This window comes from Neofelis nebulosa, chromosome 8 (assembly GCF_028018385.1).
Source record: "Neofelis nebulosa isolate mNeoNeb1 chromosome 8, mNeoNeb1.pri, whole genome shotgun sequence".
NCBI lineage: Eukaryota > Metazoa > Chordata > Mammalia > Carnivora > Felidae > Neofelis > Neofelis nebulosa.
The window spans coordinates 3,808,543-3,830,332 of NC_080789.1; the positions used below are offsets into that span (position 1 = coordinate 3,808,543).

Genomic DNA, 21,790 nt, shown 5'->3' on the forward strand with positions numbered 1-21,790 from the left:
TGAGGGCGAACAAAGGGCGCGACCCCGGGGTCAGGGAGTCGCGGGCCGGGCGGCCGCCGCTTTGTTCGCCCGCCCTGTTTACTTTGCCGAAGGAAAAGCGCACAATATATTGACTAAAGCGGATTAGAGGGTCGCGCCCCGGAGGCCGGCGGGACCTCCCAGCCGGGCCTACCGCGTGCAGACCCCCTTCCCGCCGGCGCCCCGGGTCGCCGCCGGCCTGGCCTCCGCCCCAGCCCGCGGAGACAGCCGGGGAAACCGAGGCCGCGCCAGCCAGGCCCTGACGGGGGGCCGGGGGGAGCAGGAGCGCGGGCGGAGGGCCGGCCGGGGGCCTGGAGGGGGACTCTGCGGACGGCCCGCGGGTCCCCGGTGGGTCCCCGCAGGTCTCGGCTCACCTGCGCCCCGTGGCGGGCCGCGCAGGGTCACTCGGGCCTTTTGAGCCGGTGGGGGGTGGGGGGGGTGGGGGGGGGAGGCACTGCGTTCCTTCCCCGACCCCTGCGTTTTAAAGATTCTCGCCTGCCCAATGCTGCTGCTCGTGGGAATTCATTTTACAGGGAAGAAAAATGACACTTGCTTGAAGGCTAAGGTATTTTACGTGGACGGACTTTTTTCCACATCACAAAATCCTGCAGCATTACGGTTAAAAAAGAAAATTCCCGCCTCGTGTCTTGACGCAAGAGATGCTCCCGTGCATCTCCAGCTGTGAGTCAGCAGGTGACTTATAAGGCCACAGGAGAATATTTTGAGATATGGAAGTCCTGCAAAGTGCAGCTGGGGGTGGGGGGGGGGGGGGGTAGGGGGGTGGAAGAACGTTGTTTTGTTTCTTTTTTCAAAGAAGGTGAGCAAACATAAATAAACCACTACGATTTCCACCCAAAGTCCACAGTTTATCATCTGACGTTATGAATCCAAGATCTCTGTGTTCCTCCAGATAAGAACTTGAAGAATCTTTTAAATGGCCCTTAAACACCCAGCAGCAGAAGCAGAATGCAGAAGTCCCAGATGGAGCACAGGGTCTAACTATGGTCGGCTGGTCATCCAAACAAGTATCCAAGAAGAACAAGAATGCCTTTTTTCCCTTCTTAATGCTATGACTAAGGGCACAAAAATATTTCTCCTTAAGTTCACACAAAATCTTAACTGAGATGGTTATGCCCTGGTTGTGCAACTTTGGTTACCGGGCCCATGGAGTGTTTGATTAATAAGTATCAAGGTGTAGGTCTTTTATAAGAAACGAATATTACTTACTTACATACATATTTGTTGGTCTAACGAATATTTCTGCTACGTGCCATCTATCCACAACCACTGAAGGAAAATTTGCCGTTTGTCTCTGTTTCGACTCACACGCCTTTAAAAATTATTTTTTTCTGCTCATAAAAATACCATGTGTTTCGAGAAGGGACAGCAAAGTCCGAAGTCTGAGTAATTTAAAGATAGAAATTTAAGAGAGACATCGTGTAAGTAGTAAGCATAAAATATCAATAATTCAAGTATAAAGCTCATGGAGAAAGGAGGATTCACCTCTGTGCTACTATCCAGAAATAATAGTCTATATATTCCCTTCCCAACAGTAAACATGTGCGTACAATTACATAATTTACATATATATTTACTGCTTGTGAAATGTTGTATCCATTGTCGTCCCCAAGTCCTCCCCATGCGGCTGCAAACTCTTTGTCAACAGCATTTTAACAGGGACACACTATTGCATTATTGTGTTACGTGATAATTCACCCCACGGGTCCCTGTTATTCCAAATTTTAGTTCTTGCTAATATTTCTCTGCTGTAACTCACACTACCCCCGATGGCCTTGCCTGTGCAGGCTGCCTACAATGTGGGTTACTAATAAATCTCTAACGGTCTGATCTTAGGGGATTGGAAAACTACATTATTCTAAGGGGGGGGTTAGACTCCATCTATCCTATCAGAAATGAACTTAGAGGGGCGCCTGGGTGGCTCAGTCGGTCGAGTGTCCGACTTCGGCTCAGGCCATGATCTCACAGCTCGTGAGTTCGAGCCCCGCGTCGGGCTCTGGGCCGACAGCTCGGAGCCTGGAGCCTGCTTCGGATTCTGTGTCTCCCTCTCTCTGCCCCTGACCCCCTCACATTCTGTCTCTGTCTCTCTCAAAAATAAAAATAAACATTAAAAAAAAATTAAAAAAAAAAAAAAAGAAACGAAGTTGGAAATTCTAGAATGCACTCCAGATCACAGTTGCTCCAGAAAGCAATATGGGAATCAGTCTGTCCCCCTCCAGAGGCCTGACGGATCTGCGAGACCAGCCGAGGCACGTACCTGATTCCCACACGGTGTTTGCGAATTGTGCCCTTGCGCTGCAGACTGGCCTATTTCTGCCCTACCAAGCCACTCGGCATGAACCCCCAGCCTCGCGGTGGGTTTAAGTCAGGACCGTAAAGCTGAACACCTTGGAAACATTATCTCAACAGTTCTGACGAAACTTTGCGTGTCTAAGAAGTAATTTGGCTCACACAGCTCTCTTTGCCAAGAATCCGGACCTCAGGCCCGCTTTTCACCCCTTCCACCAAGCTGCCAGGTGCCTGCCGCCCTGCCGCCCCGTTGCCCTGTCCTGCCCGGAGGAGAAGGCTCGGGCCTCGCAAGGGGCTGTGTTTCGTGCCATTCTCCCCTTTTCTCCAACGCCCTGAGTCAGCCGGGGCTCTGCCATGGGGCTGCAGTGGCGGTTTGTCTGGCCTGCCCTGACATGGTTCGCGGAGCACGGGGGGAAGAAGGCTGGGTGCCATGGAGCCCGAGGTCCTCTCCAGAACACCAGGGCCTGGCGGGGCCTGCCTGAAGGAGGTGGCTTGTGGGCAAGGAAGGAGCTGGCCCTGAAGAACGAGAATACAGAGGGCAGGAGGGCCCAGCACCGAAGTCATGGGGTTAATCCAAGCCTGGAAGGAAATCCTGGAAGCATGAGCAGGGCTTTGGTGGAGTCCGGGATGAACAAGTTTTCCCTTACACGCGTTTTTCTGTACTATCCAAATTTTCTACGATGAGCGTCAATTGCTTTCATCCGCAGAAAAGGATCATGTTACTGATCAGATGATACTCATTGTAAGTCAGGTAGACAGACTTCATTGGAAGAATGGAGTGAATGACTGTTAAGTATTTACGAGTGTAACGTAAACAGTAAGAGTCAGATGTTGCCGGACAAGTTACTACGATGATAATGGCCATTCACGTGTTTCTAGCACTTCACCCTTTGGAAAAACACTCGCAAATAGAAAATGAAACCGGGCAGCAGCTTGGCCGTGCAGATACTGGCTCTCCCGTGGTAGTATTTCTGCAACAGCCCTCAACACGGGGCGCGGGTGGACACTGCGCTTCCCGTTTTAAATCCGGGGAGCAGGCTCAGAGAAGCAAAGAGCCCCAGGACTTGAACTGAGGCTGTGAGTCTCCCAAGGTGTCCACAGCGGCTTCCACACCTGGTCTGGGCACCTTCCTGCAGGCGAGCCGTTTTCCCCGGGGATCGACTGTATTTCCCGTTAGTCCAATTTTTTTTTTCTTCCTCCATTTCTGGAGGTGGTCCAGGGCAGAACTGCAATTAGGGAAGATTTTGTCGGGTTTGTTTTAAAAGAATGGTATTTGCAGAGGGTCTGTTTATCACTTGAGAGATGCGGGGAGCGCCGAGAAGTGGCCGGCCCAGGTGTGCGGTGCTCATCCAGGCGAGGACTGTCCTTTGCGCAAGGATGAGTTGGAGCCCAGGGCCACACGCCCCCGGGGAAGGATCTCGACTCCCAGACGCGTCTGTGACTCCTCTGGGGCTGGAGTCCACCCCACAAGAACTCATTAGGGTGGGTGGGAACACGCCTTTTTCCTTATGTTATTTTGTAAACGTGAGCCACTTTCAGCCCCTTGACAACAATGGGTGGGAACGAATGAACAAATCAAACGGATTTGATCTGAAGTATCTCTCTTTCGCGGTGAGTTAAAAGACGAACCGGCATGCCGTTTTCTACTCTAAAAGGCAAGTGCTAAATTTGGATTTTTGAGAAAATTAAAAAAAAAAAAAAATCGTACTCCAGCTTGAAAATCCAATGGCTCTCCGAATGCAAGGAAGATATACCACTCTTTGTGCTAAAATCATCTGAAGGGGTTTAAAATAAATCAGAACAAAATGATGTGAGCCGAACATATGTCTTGCATCACTTCGAAAGGCAGTCGTGGGACGGGCTACGGCACGTGGACCGTGTGCCGTCCGGACAGCGGACTGGGCCCGGGATTGGCACGTGGTGATTTGTAACACCGAGATGTCAACCTCTTGTGGGCCAAGCACACCTAGGCCGTTCACATTCCACAGACGCCTTCGGTTTCGGACAGGCATTAAATTCTTGTGAAAAGTCATTATGCCATGTAATCAACAGGTAAGATAAATGCATCGGAGACACTTCTTTCCTCCAAGGAAACCGTCTGGCGCTTGGAATTTTTAAGCGGGGAGTAGATGGGCACATTTTCAAAAGACCCTTTCTTTTCCTTCTCCTCACCCAGGGCACAGCAAACCATCCCTGCCTTCTAAAATGAAAACACATGCCACTTTACTTTAGCAAAGAAAACGCAGGGTGCAGAATTTCTGCACAGGTAATTTTTAATTAAAAAGAGACACAGAGAGAGAGAGAAATGCTAACGGCATTTTATACCTTTTGCAGGGCAGTTACCTTCCCCACATGTTAATAATTTAACTGTCAAATCACAACAAACAGCTAATTCCATCCTGGAGTCGCCAGGATTGCAAGCTGGCAGGGAGATTGTAGTTGTCAGTGCTAAGGACCAAATGCTAGCCGAAGTCCCGCTTTCCAAGTGTCCCCAGACAGGGCTGGGACATGACTAATTTATTTTATCTTATCCATCATCGCTGCACAGGATTAAAATATTTATATCAGTCTGTTCGCCTTGAAATGTGCTGTGCGGGCACACGCTTCGGGGCCACTCCTTAATTCTTCACAGTTTTGGCTTTTCATTGTTTCCGGCAATGCACAGCCCCTCGCACAAGGCACCCTCTCAAACGCTGACGGGATCTTGAAGTAGGGAGCCAGCACGCACGGCCATCTAACTCACGCAAAAACTGCTCTAACTCACGCAAAAACCACACGAACACGGCAGAACCACAGCGTCGGAGCTCTTCCGATGCCCCTCTCCCAAGAGATGCCAATGAAACCATGCAGGGCCTGAGCTCTCCTTCCAGAAGGAGCCTGCCTCTGGCCAGGGTGGCTGATGGAAACCGGAGCTTAGTAAGGATGCCCCAGCCAAGCAGCCAGGTAGGCAACGGGGAGCAGGGGGTTAATCGGGGAGTAGGGAGGGGTGCAAACAAAAGGCAGAGAGGGGAAACCGGGCTGCAGGGCCCAGCCCGGCCAGGCACAGACACAGGGAGCTCTGTGTGCCTGCCCACTGCCCGGCACTGTGACTAACCGCCCCACTATTGTACCCTGAAGCCAGCCCTTTGTACCGTCCCCCTGGCGTCTGGGAGCATGGCCGAAGAAACCCTTCCCAGCAGTCCTCCCCTCATCCTGGAAGCTTGCAGCTCTCGGGGATGCTGGGGGCCTGACTAGACACCACGAGCATCTTTGACCCTGGCCAAGAAGGGCCACCAGCAAAAAAAAAAAAAAAAATAGAAGCAGAAAAACCAGTCTCCCCCACTCTGGGGTGTGGAGGTGGGTGGTGGTGGGCCTGGGGACCTGTGACACCCGCACTGCCCGATACGGTAGTCCCTCACCACGTGCCACATGTGACCACTAAGCCTCTGAAAGTCAGGGAGTCCGTCTGAATGGAGATGTATGTGGATCATACACTCTGGATTTCAAAGACTTCAGAGAAAAAAAAAAAAGCAAAAACTCATTAATAATTTCATGTTAATTACACACTGAAATATACTCCTTCGAATATATACTAGATAAAATAAGTTGTATTATTAAAGGGAATGTCATCTGTTTACTTTTACTTTTTAAAAAAGGTGGGTGTTCAGCCACGTGAAATTACTCATGTGGCCCGGTCTGCAGCTCGTGTTCTGTGTCTACTGCACAGAGCTGGGCTGGGCTGGGAGTGGGCTTCCAAATCCCCTCTCTCCCAGGGAGACAATGGCCACGGGGGATGCCACCATAGCTCCTGGCCGAGTCACAACCCCTCACCCCACGGCCAGGAACACCAGGCTCTCACGGCCACGTCTGACCTCAGCCTTGGGTTCACCTGTCTCCAGAACCGGGTCTTTCACACTGACGTGTGTGGGAATCCTTTGTAAAACACATGCGTGTGCATAGGAACACACACACACACACACACACATACACACACGAGGGCCCTGGCTCCTCTGCACAGCTGGCTGTGCCAACCTGTCCCGGCTGGCTTTTGGAGAAGCCAGATTCACAGGGCACCCAGATGGCCCCCAAAGGCCTCCCAGGAGCCAGACACCTGACCCTTTGTCCTGGGACAGGCTGACCAGCCTAGGGCCCCATCATGACTTTCAGGGATCCAAATGCTTCTGCCTCATGGCCCCTTGCTCCATACATATTAAAATTATATGTTATGACTGCACTGGTATAAAGATGACTGTAATCCAGGCTGAATTCATCATTATATTATTCATTATGATTGCAGTCATTTTTTTCTCCGGATTTTAAGGGACATTAAAGTTAAAACATATTCATGGGCCCTAGGCCCTGTGCCTCCCTGGACCATCCCACCAAGCTCCCGGGACCGCTCCCCACACAGCACGGCGAGGGGCACGGGCCTCTCCTTCCGCACCCGGGGCTTGCCCTGCTGTCCCTCCGGTGACCAGATCACCTTCCGCACCGTAGAATTCATTCCTTACGTCCGGCCCTGAATGTACGGTGTGTGGAGCCCCCGCCAGATGCCGGAAAACTTACCAAATTATTTTTTAAGCACAGAAATTGGTCACGAGAAAGGCCGGGGGATCCCAGAACGGCCGAAGGCCCCAAGTCAGGGAGAACCAAGACACGACCCCCCCGGCGCTGTGCCGAGGCATGCCATGCGACACCCAGAGAAAAGCCCACCAAGCCACCAAGGGCAGGGGACGTGGCCCCAGAGGCGGCTGTTCCCACCGGGGGCCCATCACCTGCCCCATGACCTCCAGTCCTCACACCCCCTGCCCTGGGCCCAGCTCCTGGACGGGGATGCGGGCTGGAGAGGATGCGGGCTTTCCAGCGTCTGGCAGAGAAAGGCACCTGGCACCCTCACCACCCGCCCTGGGTCCATGCCGCCGTGCCCGGCCTGGGCCTGGACACCCTGCTGAGGGAGGACCGGGTGCAGGAGATGGTTAAAATTCTGCATCCTTTTTGCATCCGCCTCCAGAGGAAGCACTGCTTTTTTTTTTTTTTTTCTCCCCTCCCAAGCAGGAGGAAAAAAAAAAAAAAAAAAAAGCTGAGGGCAGCAAATTGCAGGCCTTGGGATGTTTTTCTCCTTGACAGCCCCGGGCCCCGCCTCGCCCCGCCGGCCTTCCTCCGGCCACCACCACGGCCTGCCTGGCCCCCCGTGCACGCGCGGCCTCCCCGCGGAGCCCCGGCCCGGAGGGAGGGCGGGCGGCCGCCTGGCACTGCCCGGCTCTGTGCCCTCCCCTCCCCCCACCGCCCGCTCTCCAGCTCCGGCCCGATCGGCGCCCCCCCACCCCACCCCCACCGCCGCCCCGTGCCCACCCTGCGCCCGCCCGGGGGGTGGGAGTGTGTGTGTCGGGGGCGGGGGGGGGGGGTGCCCTCACCTTCCGGGCCTCGGTCCGGCTCGCGCCCGGGGCGCCCGGCCACGTCCTCGGCGCCGCCTCCGCTCGCCCCACCCCGCTGCCCGCGCTCGGCGGCGAGCCTGGCACCGTGCCAGCCTCCTGGGAGCCCGGCCCGGGCAGGGGAACTTTCCGGCGAGGGTGTGTGCGGGGAGGGGTGCGGGCCGCGGCGGTGCCCGGGGAGGGAGAGGCCCAGATGCCCGGCGGCCGCCCCCCGCCCCCGGCCCCTCTCCGGAGCCCCATAAAGGCACAGACAACACGGGCGCTTTAGTCAAAACAGTCATGTGCAGGAGCCGGGAAACAAACAAAAGCCCTTATTTATTTAGTTAGTTCACACACTCAGATATCTAAGGAGACGCCTTTTGTGCACATAATTTCACACACACCAGAAAGGAGGCGATGCCACGATGCTCCCCGCAGCCCAGGGCCGGACAGCCCGCCTGGCCTGGGGAATAATTGCATCGCCAGGCCTGGGCATTTCCATATTTAAATTGGGCAGCAGCGTATGATTAATTAAGAAGGAAAAAGGCAAAAAAAGGGAAGAAAAGCAGTGGGGGTGGGGAGCCGGACATTCTGGGCAGCTCCGTGTGCCAAGGTGCCCGCGGCAGCCGCTTAACTCCTCCCGTGCCAGGCTCAGGCCCCCGGGGGTGGGGGGATCAGCCGCAGGGGGTGGCTTGGAGGGAAGGCGGGCCGTGCCCTCTGCACAGTCCCTGCCGTGGGGTGCACGCCCTTGCCTGCCTTTGTGTATGGAGGGCCAGCCCAGCTTCAGATGCTGAGCCAGGAACGTTCTCTTCCTCACTTCCTTATTCAGAGCAACTCTGCACTGGTCAGGTCAACGTGCTGTGCTGGTTCTGTGTTAAGAGACGTCCCAAAGGCCCTCAGCGGGGAGCAGGACCTGGCAGGGCGGCAGCCCTCCAGGTTGGGACAAGTGTGTCTTCTGCTATCCACACCTTCGCCTACCAACACGCAAGCCGCGGTGAGGCCCCGCCGCCTGGTGAGGCTCCCACATCCCTTCGCGCTCACACGAGCCCCCTGCCAAGGGCCGCCCTGTGGCCTTTCTGTCCCTGAGAACAGCCGGCCTGTTCTGGAAAAGGGGCAGGAAGGCCTGCCGCCCTTCTGGAAAGAATCAAGGGCTGTGGTTAAGGGAGAGCCAGGGAAGGCTGTATTCCTAGGGGCAGGTGGCAGGCCCCGTGGGGCCCTGGGTTTGGGATCCACCATTACTGAGGGTCAGCTCTGTCCCCCGCCAGCTGTGTGGCCTTAAGCAAATCATCCAGCCTCGCCGGGTCTCAGTTTGCCCACCCGTGAAATGGGGATAATAGCGCCCACGATGCCTGCCCTGTGGGGTTTAGGTGAGGCCAAGCAGCTCCTGGCTGAGCAGAGAACCTGCCTGAACTCCCAGAACCTCTGTCCTGGAGGTAGGCCAAGTGGGGAGCCAATAACAGGGCCTCTGGCAGGAACTTACTCAGCCCAGGAGCAAACCCAGAAGAGTCCAAATCCACTGGGCGGGTGGACGAGTTAAGGGCCCGGATCCTGCATTATCCAGTTGGGTCCGATGGAATGACACAAACCCTTGAACATGGAGCCCCTGGCCCGACGGTGATCAGAGAAGGAGGGGTGCAGTCTCTCCCTGGAGATGGAGGAAGGGCCAGAAGCCAAGGAATGTGGGCACCTCTAGAGGCTAGAAAAGGCCGAGGCAAGGTTTCTCCCCGGGGGGGGGGGGGGGGGGGGGGCTCCAGAAGGAACCGGGCCTGCCAGCACCTTGGTTTTAGCCCCGTGAGTCATTGCGGACTCCCAGCCTCCACAATAATGAGCTCCACAATAATGAGCTTGCCTTGGTGGAGCCAATGTCAGTGACCTTTGTTACGGCAGCGATAGGACACTCACACACCACCTCGCTTCCTCCCCCACACGTCCAGACGCCTCTGAGCGAGGCTGGGGGTGCAGCCCGCCTCCGTATCCACGCCACACAACGTCCGCTGCGCATCGGTGGCGGGCCATGCTGGGCTGCGGTTGACAGACCTCATCCTCGCCCTCTGGAGTCTTCGGCCAAGTGACCAAATGCCCCGCAGAGCCCTCCTCTCCTAAGGGGGCTCTCACCTCACCTCCCGGCTTCTGCTTTTCCTCCCCACGCCCCTCCTCCCCCCTTCTTCCTGCTTTTCCACGCCGCCATGTTCGAGTGTTGCCCAAGAGAGGGCACCCCGCTAAGCCTTATGTTATTGCATCCCAGCCTGGCGGGCTTAGTGACCGAGGCAGCCCAGACCCCGAAATCCGGTCCACAGTTCGGTGGGATAAGGGGCCATCTTCCGCCTCATTATCATTAATCTGTCCTTCTCACGATAGGCCAGGCAGGAGGTTCTAGGGCCGGGGCCTCTGCTCCCTGGGCCCAGGGTCCTCATCCGGAGACCGTGGCCAAGGAGGCACTTCAGAGACACCCCCCCGCCCCAAGAGGCTTCTGGGACCTAAGAGCCTTTGCTCTCCTAGGAAATCGGCAGAAATGTGCACACAGGCATTCCTCAAAGTGCTGTTTCTACCAGAGAGAACGGGAAATAGCCGGCATCCAATAACAAGGGTTGTTAAAAAAGATGTATCCAACGGAATATTAGTCATTAACAATCAACCGTTGCAAGAATGGGATCTTCTGACTTGGGAATGGGGCAGTGATAAAATATTTAGTGAAACAAGCAGGAGATAAAATGATACATATTACCCGAAGAAGCTAAAATGGTAATTTTGTTTCAAATTGTGGAAGTTGGAAGCTGCCGAAGGCGCTCCCACTGGCTATTTCCGAGAGCGGGGTTTTCCAGGTGATTGAAAATATTTTTCTTCTTTGGTGAGGATTCAAAACGCTCTAAAATTAGCATGTAACATCAGTGATGGAAGGAAGAGGCAATGCAGGAGAGGAGTCACGCTCCTTGGAGGGACCGCCTGGGGGTCCTCTCCGGCCTCCGCTCGCGGCAAGAGCGCGTTCAAGGAGTGCTGCCGGGCTCACGGGTTGGTGACCTGTCACAAAGGGAAGGCCCTGTGCTCAGAAGGGCCCACCCTTCGTTTAATGCCCTGCTGTCACCATCTTGAAATTCTTGATCATTCTGAACAAGGGCCGCATGCGTTCCCCTCACACTGAGCTCTGCAGATTGTGCAGCCAGAGTCCCGGCGGGCGACCCAAGGCCTCCGGACGCCTCCACTTGGCTCCCCGGCTTCCTTAGTGCAGTTACCAGCTTTTTGTACTATGTTTGGTTAATGTCCCGCTCAGAGAGCCCTGTCGTCTTCCTGCTACAGAGGCTACCGGCAAAAGCGGGAAACGGGGCTCTGTTTCATAACAACACGCATCCGTCCCTTCTAAGACGAGCACCTCACCCACTTTTTAGGACCCTCTTACCAGGTGTGTGTATCCCCCTCCCCCCTGTAAAACCAGGCGCCTCAGACCCAGAGCCACTGCTGTAGTCCTGTCTACACCCGGTCCGAACAGTCAAGTTTCGGGGATACCAACGAGGCTTCCGCAGACACACCACCGGGGAAGTGGTGAGCTGCTCGTCTCTGGAGGCATTCAACAAAGACTGCAGGGCTGCCAGCAGGAGCACTGTGCAGGAAACACCCTCTCTGGATGGGAAATTAGCCCAGAGAACCTCACCCCGGTGTCATAGCTGCACAGAGCCTCCAGCAGCTTCTCAAGGTACCTTGTGTATCAGACTCACTTCTCGATCCCCAGTGCTCAGCACAGGGCTGTCGACACGGGGGGAGGCTCAGCGATGCTTTCGTTGAGGAGAAGAAAATAAACAAAGGAAGCGGGGAGAGGCAAGCAATTGAGGGTTGACATGAAATGGCGAAACAGAATCCTGAGCGGCCCCAGAAGCAGGTGGTTTGTGAGGGGAGCCAGCGGCAGGGTCTACCCAGACTGCGGTCCGATAGAGCAGTGAACGCATACTGAGTGCCTACTGTGTGCTGGTACCACGCTGAGTGTGCACGCGGGTATCGCCATCCTCCCCACGATCCCACTGAGTCAGAGCCAGTACTGAGCCCATTTTATGAGTGAGGAAGTTGAGGATGCCGGGAGACGAGGTCAGTCTCCCAGGGCCCCCGGGCTGGAGGCACAGCCCGTCCTCTCTGCAGCCCGCCCTCTGTGCAGCAACAGGCCCAGGTTTTCGTACCTGGAGGTTGACTGTACTGCTTGGGACAGGAAGAAAGTTCAAGTTCAGATTCGCTTTCTGCGTCCTACACAGCGAGCTCTGTGGGCACAGGCTGAGAGGGCACGGAGGCTCCTCCGAGGACGTGGGGGCGGGGCAGTCCTGTTGCCTGATTCAAAGCGAGATTTTTAACTTCAAATCAGTTCAGTTAAGCAAACGTGGGCCCAAAGGGGCAACGTCAGCCTCAGTTGTCTGGAGCACTCAGTTATGCGGAGGCCACGACTCCCCTGAGACATGAGGCAAGTGGAGTGTGGACCACTTCCCCTCCCTGTTCCCCAGATCTATGGGGCTTCCTGGCCAGAGCTTGAGCTGGGACTAGGGTCACTAGGCAATCTGCCTCCTTTTACCACTAACCAGCTCATGTGTCCAAGGGGTTGCACAGTGGGGGTCCACAGGCTGGGTTCAACCCAAGGATATATTTCTTCTGTCCTGTGATATTTTTCAAAGTTTGGACATTCCATGCACAAGTATGGATTTTCTTCTCCTAAAGAGTCTGCAGCTCTGGAACCCTAGGCCTTTACCCTTTTGGCAGCCACTGGCAGGCCTGGGATCTGTTCTCTGTTCCCTTGGTCCCTGAAAAATCTCCACTGGGCCCCACCTGGCCTGCCTGAACCCTGCAGGCTGCCCTTTGGAGGCCCCCACTGGAATGTCCGGGGCACTGAGGGTGGTGACCTGCCCAATCCCCAGCTGGCCCAGGCCTCGCTCCTGCAAGGGTGCTCTAGCCACTGCCCTGCGGGCCTCTCACTGAGGACTGTGGGCTCCGGGAGCCCTGGGAATGGAGATCTCCAGAAGGTCAGGAGCCTGGCCACTGTCTAGAGCAAGGCCACGCAGGCAGTCCCCACTCCGGTCGGGGGGGGCATTCAGTGCATCTTAGAGATCCAGGCCCAGACCCAAGGCAGAACTCTGGAGCTTTCGAGGTTCTGCCAGCAACCCGGTGGGGGGGGGGGGCTTCCCTATCCCGTAGGTGCCCCCCCTCCAGGGATCAGGACACTCACAGGCCTGTCTCAGGCAAAGGGGGAAAGGTGTGGAGAAATGGGCTCGAGTGGCTGCTGGGCCTGGGCCTGTGGGCAAAGGAAAGCGGGTGAAGGAGGCACCCGTGTCCCCACCCTTGCTCCCCGCGGACAAGGTCCCACAGGCCCGGGGCTCCCTCTCCTCCACAGGCCCCGACCACGGCTGCCATGTTGTGTCATGGTGGCTTGGCATTCCCGCTGCCCTGGCACAGTCGCCCCAGGCAGAGCAGACAGGGACGTTGTGGCCGGGTGCGTCCTGCTCAGGAGGGTCCCCCGGCATGGCCGCAGGGAAGCTGCTGGGGGAAGCGGGATGGGTCGGGAGCAGTGTCCCCCCCCCAGAGCCCCCAGGACCGCTCCTGTTGCAGCCCAGATGGGGCAGGTTCTCCCTGAACTGTTGGGGGGTCCCTCTTCTTGGCAGGCCCTAATCCGAGCGTGGAGCCCCCCGGGCAGGCACCCGCCCGAGAGAGTGACCACCTTAGAGGTGCAGTGGCACCCCCCTGCCCCCCCCCCCCTGCTTCCCTCAGCCAAAGTGGGGGGGGGGGCGTGCAAGAAACAGAGGAGAGAGCCCGAGTGGTCTTGTTTCCCCTTTAAGAGCCTGGATGGCCGCCGCCCAGACGCAGCAGCCCCTGGGAGGGAACGTGTCGGGAAGATTCCCTCCCGAACTTCCGAGGCTTTGTTCGGGAGGAGGCCGGGGAGGGCAGACTTCGCGGGGCGCTGGAGGGCCGGGGCTCGGCGGTGCGCTCTCATGGCGGCCGCGGCGCCCCCTCCCGGCCCGAGACCCGGCCCCTGCACCCCGGGCCGCCCACCCCGAAGCCCCGAAGCCCCGAAGCCCCGAAGCCCCGAAGCCCGGGCCGCGCGCTCGGACCCCGGCCGGCCGCGGCGCACGGGGTGGGGCGAGGGCGGGGGAGCGGGCGCGCTTACCGGGTCGTCCCGGGGAGCCCCGCGCGGTCAAGTTCACGTCCGGCCCCTGGACTGTCCGAGGTCCCGGCGCGGCCGGGCAGAGCGAGGCCGCGACGGGCGGCGCCCCGGGTCCCCGCCGCGCCCGGCCCTTGGGGCGCCGCTGTCACCCTGGCCTTGCGACCCCAACTTTCCGCCCCGGTCGCGGAGCTGGAAGTTTCCGGGCTTCGCGGGCGCTGGGCTGGGTTTCAGCAGCGACGTCTGAGCTTGGCAACAAAGAGGGAAAGCAGGCCGGGAGAGGGGAGGAAAGAAAGAAATACGCTGGAGGTGGGGAGGGGGGGGGGTGCTGGCTACTTAGAAATCCGACAATTTGAAATTCCGCCCAGAGCTTTTTGGGGTTGTTTCTTTCTTAATTGGTAAACAACCACCCCTCCCCCCTGGAGGGTCTCCTTCAGCCTTGCTCGGGCACCCTCCTGGGGCACCTATGTGTTTTATAACCCACTCCCAAGTGTCTTGGGCAAATTGGGGGGCGGAGGGGGTGGGGAAGAGAGCACAACATACGCTTCCTGAAAGTGACACTAACACCGAGTCCCCGGGGCAGCAGCAGCCCCTGGGTCCCTGTCTGTCTTGTCCCCCCAGCAAAGGGCTTGAGTCAGCCACTGCGGCCAGCTACCCTATGTTTCTGTCCTCAGAGTGGAAGGACAGCTGGTGAGCCCTGGTGTCCAGGAGGGGACCGCGGAGAGGCCCAGCCGGCATCTGCAGTGAACGCAGGACCCCGTTCCTGCCCTTCGGGCACATGTTTCGTGCTCCAGGCCTTGACCACACCTGGCAGCCCTGGGCTGCTCTTCTTCATTTTCTGCCCTCTTGGCTCCGCCTGGCTTGGAACCTTCCCGGGGCAGCGTCCTGGGGACACATCCGGGCTGGGGGAGGCAGCTGAGCGGCCCCAGGTCTGGGAACCTGTGCACCACCCAAGCCCCGTCCCTTCAGGGGTCCTGTGGGCCCTGGAACAGGAGCTGGGGGGCACAGAGTAGCCACCTACCAATCAGCCTTGGGATGCCCCTGCGCTATTCTGTTTATCCGTGTGTCTGTCCATCTTTCCTTGTAAGACTGTTTACGGAGAGACTACTCTGTCCCAGGCCTGCTACTCCAGAGTGCCCGAAACGCTGGGAGAAGCGGGGTGGGTTGTGTGAATCCTCCTCAACTTACACACATAGGCTTCCAGTGTGTTCCCAGGGCCCACGGGCCTCATCTGGGGGCAGGCGGTGGAGGGAAATCCACCTGCCAATGAAGCCTAAGATCCTTCGCCACGGCGGGTGGAATGGAGTTTCTCGCTGTGTTTTTAAGGTTTTTTTTTTTTAATGCGTATTTATTTTTGAGAGACAGAGAGAGAGAGAGAGAGGGAGGGAGAGGGAGAGCATGAGCAGGGGAGGGGCGGAGAGAGAGGGAGACACAGGATCCGAAGCAGGCTGTCCGCACAGAGCCCCATGCAGGGCTCGAACCCACGAACTGCGAGATCATGACCTGAGCGGAAGTTGGAGGCTTAACCGCCTGAGCCCCCCCAGGCGCCCCTCTTACTGTGTTTTTACCGGAGCAAGTGTGAGCCTTGGCTTTCTCTCACTTCTCCCCTAGACCTCGGCTGGTCAGCCACACACACTCTGGCGACGCAACTGGAGTTTTATCAAGGCTCCGTGTCAGGGTGTGACATTTCACAGGAACATGCTGTAGGGATCCCTTGCTTTCTGTGAAAGCTCCTTGTGCAGAGACGCCACCCTTGCGTGGGGAAGGAGACCTACCTGCTCTGTCCCGTGGTGTCCTCCCTGGCGACTCCTCTCCTCAGCTGCAGCCACTTTGGCTTTTCAGGACTGGAAAATGTCTCGGGAACTGCGCCTCTTCCCGAAGCTTGAAACCATTTGTTCTCTGATGCGCGGTCACTGGTGCTCCGTTTGTCCCCAAAGCGGATGTCATCGTGGCTCCACCAAAATCCTATCAAGACCTTGTCGGGGGAGGCTCGATGGGCACGTGGCCTGTGCAGGTGCTGCACGATCAATGATCTGTGGACCTCCTCGTAAACTTCTCAATCCTTAGGGCGCCTGCGTGGCTCAGTCGGTTAAGCGTCTCACTTCGGCTCAGGTCACGATCTCTCGGTTTGTGAGTTCGAGCCCCGCGTCGGGCTCTGTGCTGACGGCTCGGAGCCTGGAGCCTGTTTCGGATTCTGTGTCTCCCTCTCTCTCTGCTCCTCCCCTGCTCATACTCTGTCTCTCTCTGTCTCAAAAATAAATAAAACATTAAAAGATAATAATAATAATTTCCAAAAAAAAAAAAAAAAGAAAGAAAGTCTTAATCCTTTGTGAACAAGAGGCCCTGGGCCCAGAAAGTTATGTAGCTTAGTTTGGACATTGGTCCTTAGTTTGGACATTGGTTAACTGTGTCATAAAGTAAACCAAGAAACAGAAAATCCAAAAACGAAACCAAAAAACTATGACTTTTATATTTCTTTTACTAAATTCCGTTTACAGAAATAACCCCGGATTCTATGTAAACGAGATAAAAATGTTTTCATCCACGACCATTGTATTTAGGAAAAACGTGCTCCCTAAAGACGCAGGAAGCTGTTGTGGAAGGAGTATAGTTCCAAGAGAGTCGGAGGCGTCCACGTTCAGCCCTCAGCTCTGCTGCATTTGCCGTCTCAGGGGCTCAGCTCCCTGGGCTGGGGGCGACCGGTCCCTCCTGCAGGGCATCCTGAGGAGACAGGGTGATGGGAGACGTTCGCAGAGGACCCGGCACGTAGCAGGTACTCAGTCCAAAGTACCCTTGATTGTCATAGTTACCGTTTGACGGGAAGGCTCACGCACAGTCTGACTGCTTTTAATATAATGTATTTTATATATAATGTATTTTAATATAATGTATTTTACCTACTTTTCATATAAGTTTATCTCATCTTATTTTAAAAGTCATACAACTGTAGGGGCGCCTACAGTTGGCTTGGTCGGTAGGGCATGCGACTCCTGACCTCGGGGTTGTAAGTTCGAGCCCCACTTTGGGTGTAGAGAATACTTAAAAAAATACAAGTGTTATAGAAAGTTTAAAGAACATAAGTGAAGGCGGGGGTGGGGGGCTGGGTGGCTCGGTCGGTTATGTGTCTGACTCTTGGTTTCCTCTCAGTTCATGATCTCATGGGTTCATGAGTTGGAGCCCCGAGTTGGGCTCTGGGCTGGCAACAAGGAGCCTGCTTGGGATTCCCTCTCTCTCCCTCTCTTTCTGTCCCTCCCCTGCTTGTGCTATCTCTATGTCTCTCAAAACAAATAAATAAACTTTTAAAAAAAGGGGGGGCACCTGGGTGGCTCAGTCAGTTAAGCGTCTGACTTCACCTCAGGTCATGATCTTGTGGCTCCTGGGTTCAAGCTCAGAGCCCAGAGCCTGCTTTGGATTCTGTGTCTCCCACTCTCTCTGCCCCTCCCCTGCTCACACTCTGTCTCTCTCACCTTCAAAAATAAACATTAAAAAAAAAAAAAAGGAACATACAAGGAAGGAAGGAAGATAGAAAGGGAGAAAATTTCCATCCTGGTCCGTTGACTCCAAAGACTTTGGCCACTCTCTTTACGTTTTATTTCTTTATAGTTCTATAAATAGACATATAAATACATGACATCTGTTAAACTTTTTTTCTTTTACCTCATCAACTGAATTTTATTTACTTATTTAAAAATCTATGTATCTTGAAAAAAAATTAAAAAAAAATCTATGTATCTTGAGAGAGAGCGAGAGAGCACGTGCGTGTGCATGTGCACAAGTGGGGAAAGGGCGGAGAGAGGGAGAGAGAGCATCCCAAGCAGGTTCCGTGCTGTCAGCACAGAGCCCGACACGGGGCTTGAACCCATGAACCACGGGATCGTGACCTGAGCGGGAAACGCTACGTCACCAAGTGTCCTTAACTTGCTGTTGTCTCTTCTTTCCCATTTGTGACTTGGTTTAAACACACACACACACACACACACACACACACACACACTCACTTTTTGTTTTTGTTTTTAACAGTTTCAGGCTTTTATTTTTCCATTTCTACAGTCTGTTACAGAATCTGCTCAGTGAGGAAGGGAAGAGAAACCGAGTCGGTCGGGCCTCCTCCTCGGAACCTTTGTGAGGCCAGCTGGCCGGAGGGAAGCGGCCTTAGGTTCGGGGCGATGCCGGGGCCCCAGCGGCTCCAAGAGCAGGCAGAGCCCTGTTCTCGGAGAAGTTCACGTTCCGCTGCGAAGCTCAGCTGCCAGGTCCACCGAATGTGCGCACGTTAGAAATCGCACAAGAACCCGGAGCAGACAACACGCGTGGGAGAAAACTCAGCCCTGGACCCCCAAACCCACCCCGCATCGATGAGCTAGTTGGGGCCCAGAAGCTCCCGGGAAATGAAGCTTGAATCGTGTGAGAATCCAGGCGTGGGGTCAAGTCTGAGCTCCGCCGCCTGGGTGACTTCAGTGAATCACTTCTGCCTCAGTTTCCCCAAAGTTGGAGAGAGTGGTGGCGGTGAATAACGGCCCCGGCCTCCCAGGGCCACGGAGGGCAGGAGATCCGCTGAGGGGTCTGCCACCTCCACCCCCACCCCGGTCCCCGCAACTCTCACCGAGGACAACTTCCTCCAGTGGGGAAACAAGTGGCCTGGGCGGCAGAGAGACCAGAACCCCCACCCCCACCTGTGCTCGTGGCAGCACAGGAGACCGGTGCATTCGGGAGAGGAGCCGTGGGTCCCCGCACTCCAAACGGAAGGGTCTGGCTTCCGGGCCAAGGATAACGTTCCTCCCTCCATCAGCGATGCCAGTGAATAACCCAGCACTGAAACCCCGGCCAAAGGACTGGGGACAGGGGAGGGCCCCACCCCTCACACCCTCATCGTCCGCGATCACCTCCCAGGGAGCTCCCCTTCGCTGGACCCCGCCCGGGGTGTCCTCACCATCCGTCCTGGGACCCAGCCCCATGTCCCCGCCCTGCTCTCGCTGGAAAAAGGGAAAAGAGATAGGTTTGTTCTTATTCGTTTATGAAAAGAAAAACACGTGCTACAGAAAATTTGGAAATACGGGAAAGCCCCAAACAAGAAAACAAAAATTACCCACGAGATAATTACTAGGTACATTTCGACGGAAGTCCTTCTGGTGTTTTCCAAGCCAGCCATGTATACGTGCTGCATATATGTGTGTAGGATTATACTATAGGTTATTTCACAACCGTTTTGTTCAATATGTCCTAAGCATTTCGTGTCACCAAATAGTAACCTCTATAGGATTTGGAAAATAAATACCAAGAATTTTAAAATTAACTTTATTGAGGTCTAATTTCCATTCCGTGAGATCTCTTCCACTTATGCTATTCGGTGAGCTCTGACAAGTGTATATATGCCCATGTCACTACCATCACCGTCAAGAGAGAAAACTCCATTACCACAAAATGTCCCCTGGTCTCAACTTGTCGGCAGACCTGCCCCCCAAGCCCCGGGCAACCACAGATCTGATTCATATCATTGTAGATTCGTTTTACCTTTATTCAATATAAATGGGATCATAGAGTAGGAACTCTTTTTTTTTTTTTTTTTTTTTAAGATTTTAGGTAATCTCTATATCCAATGGGGGTCTTGAACTCACTTGAACTTGAACTTGAACTCTTGTCTCCGAGTTCACCAAGAGCTCAAGCTTGCTTTTGTTGTTTTATAGTATTCCCATCCTGGGCCTATCACAGCTTCTTAACCCAGTCAGCTGTTGGTGGACCATTGGGTTGTTTCTGATGCTTTGGCTGCTGTGCATAGAGCTTTGTGGATGCAAATTTATTTTTTCAAGGTTTATTTTTGAGAGAGAGACAGAGCGTGAACAGGGGAGGGGCAGAGAGAGAGAGAGACACAGAATCCGAAGTAGGTTCCAGGCTCTGAGCTGTCAGCACAGAACCCAACTTGCGGCTCAAACCCACAAACTGTGACATTGTGACCTGAGCTGAAGTCGGACCCTTAACCAACTGAGCCACCCAGGTGCCTCTCTCTCTCTCTCTCTCGCTCTCTCTCTCTCTCTCTCTCTCTCTCTCGCTCTCTTCCTTCTTTAAAATTTTTGGTGAGCAATGCCAGTGGCACAGGTTGGGATACACCCACCATGTGGGCGTGGCCTGTGTATTTCCTGCCTGGAGCACCCCTGAGAGCTGGGGCATAGTCCATCTAATGGATGGGTTATGACTTTTGCCTCTGTTGTCAGACATATAATCTCTTTAAAGTTTTTCTTTTATATAAATAATGCTCCTGGGAACATCTTTCCGTGGACATTTGTATGTGTGGCTGTGCTGGTTTCCTGCGAATCCATTCCCAGAAGTGGTTTTCAAGGCCCTTGACACACGAGGTCAGGGCTTCTAGGCACGTTCACATCCATTTTTATCCCCATTTGCATCTCATATTGACAGGAATCATGAACCCCATTGTTCAGATGGGACAACCAAGGACTACAGAGATGGGAGTGACCAGCCAGTAAGCCACATAGCTGGTTAGGGACAGAACTGGGAGGGACGCCCAACCTCCTAAGTCCTGTATCCTTCCATTCGCCTATATCAGAACCACTTGGAATTTTCCCACCAAGATTTCCATGCAAATCGAATTGTGGGCTGAGATGAAAGGCAGCCTCCTGTTAATTAGTCTGGCTTTGATTTGGCTCATCCCCTGGGCTCGGGTGTGTGTGACTATCTCTGTGTTTTCTCACACGTGTGCTCGTTGGCACTGGGCACCCACCCGTGTCCGTGGTGGTTAGTAGTCCGGATGATCCGGTCCAGATTCTCCTTCCAAACTTCTCTCGGAACCGGGAGTCACAGGGTCTCCTGACTTCACGGTCAAGGCACATTCTGGCCCCTCAACAGGGGACCCTGTTGGCTTGGCTTCCGTGCATCTCCTCGGCAGACTTGGCCCAAAGGACGTCTGGTTATTTCCCCAAATCGAGTCTCCCCTTGAGGACAAAAATGAGGCTGCTTCTCGGATTCAAAGGAATGATCCATCCTGAGACGGCTGCTTCCAAAGAGGTGTCACAGCCAGCGTGGAGGTGGCCGAGACCTGGCGCTCAGCCAGTGCCCAGCGGAGGACAAGGGAACGGGAAGACGCCCTTGGAGTACAGGCATCTTACATATTTGTGGAGGGTTCTGGGGCCACGCAAATAGCCCAGCATTGAAACTGACACCACATTTGATTCTGTTCACTTATGAATTAGCTCCTATGCGTCTGACAGGGCTAATACCTGTTGTCGTATTTACTCCTCAACAACCAAAATATTGTTATCCCCATTTTACAGATGTGACACCTAAAGCTCAGAGAGGTTAAGAAACTCGCCCAAGGTCACACAGCCGTGGGCACTCAGGCTCAGCATACTCTTCGCAGACGTAAAGGGCCTGGCCTCTCTTCAGAGTTAAGAGAGGTCTCTGCCCCTGTGTGTGGCTAGCAGGCCCCAAGAAATACATGTTCACCCCAAGCTAGCTCAGGGAGAACCCATGAGGAGTCTCACCTGCTTGGAGAACACAAATGGTCCAGACTCTCTCTCTTCCTACCTCAACCCCGTTTGGGTCCCTGAGGGACTTCCTGCCTGGGACCATTTCCCAGGCCCACCCCACCGCTGGGTGGACCCATTAACACTATTTAAGAATCACCTCCCCTCAGCCCCCCCGGGGTCTGAGGCCTTTCTGCTCCCGAAGTCCAGAGGCCTAAAGAGGCCTTTGTCCATGGGAGAAGAGATCAGGAAAGGACGGGCCCATTCTCTTAGAAAACATGTGTTTTCTGTTTACAGAGGGGCCTGTCCAGTTCCCAGGCTTTGTTCTTTCATATGGAGCCAAAAGAAAAAAAAATTAAATGTGCAGCTTCCTTTCCGAGGTACATTTAGAGGCTGGAAAATCTGGATTGCTGCAGGCACACTGCGCGGGGCCTTGAGTTGGCCTGGGCTCCGGCCCTGTGTCCTGTCCGCTGCCCACG

At 55.0% G+C, this 21,790-nt stretch overlaps 2 long non-coding RNA genes across 3 annotated transcripts; one reads left to right on the forward strand and one right to left on the reverse strand.

Annotated features, from left to right (window-relative positions):
- Positions 1-8,032: 8,032 nt before the first annotated feature.
- LOC131518696 (uncharacterized) lies at positions 8,033-14,398 on the reverse strand. The gene is made up of 2 exons (XR_009265247.1): positions 13,846-14,398; positions 8,033-12,023 (listed from the first exon to the last, which is right to left on the reverse strand). It is a non-coding gene; the product is annotated as an uncharacterized LOC131518696 (long non-coding RNA).
- Positions 14,399-15,231: 833 nt separating this feature from the next.
- On the forward strand, positions 15,232-19,129 carry LOC131518697 (uncharacterized). Of its 2 annotated transcripts, none has more exons than XR_009265248.1 (2): positions 15,232-16,612; positions 17,860-19,129. It is a non-coding gene; the product is annotated as an uncharacterized LOC131518697 (long non-coding RNA). The 2 variants fall into 2 exon arrangements; XR_009265249.1 differs by having other exon boundaries at positions 17,890-19,129.
- Positions 19,130-21,790: the final 2,661 nt, after the last annotated feature.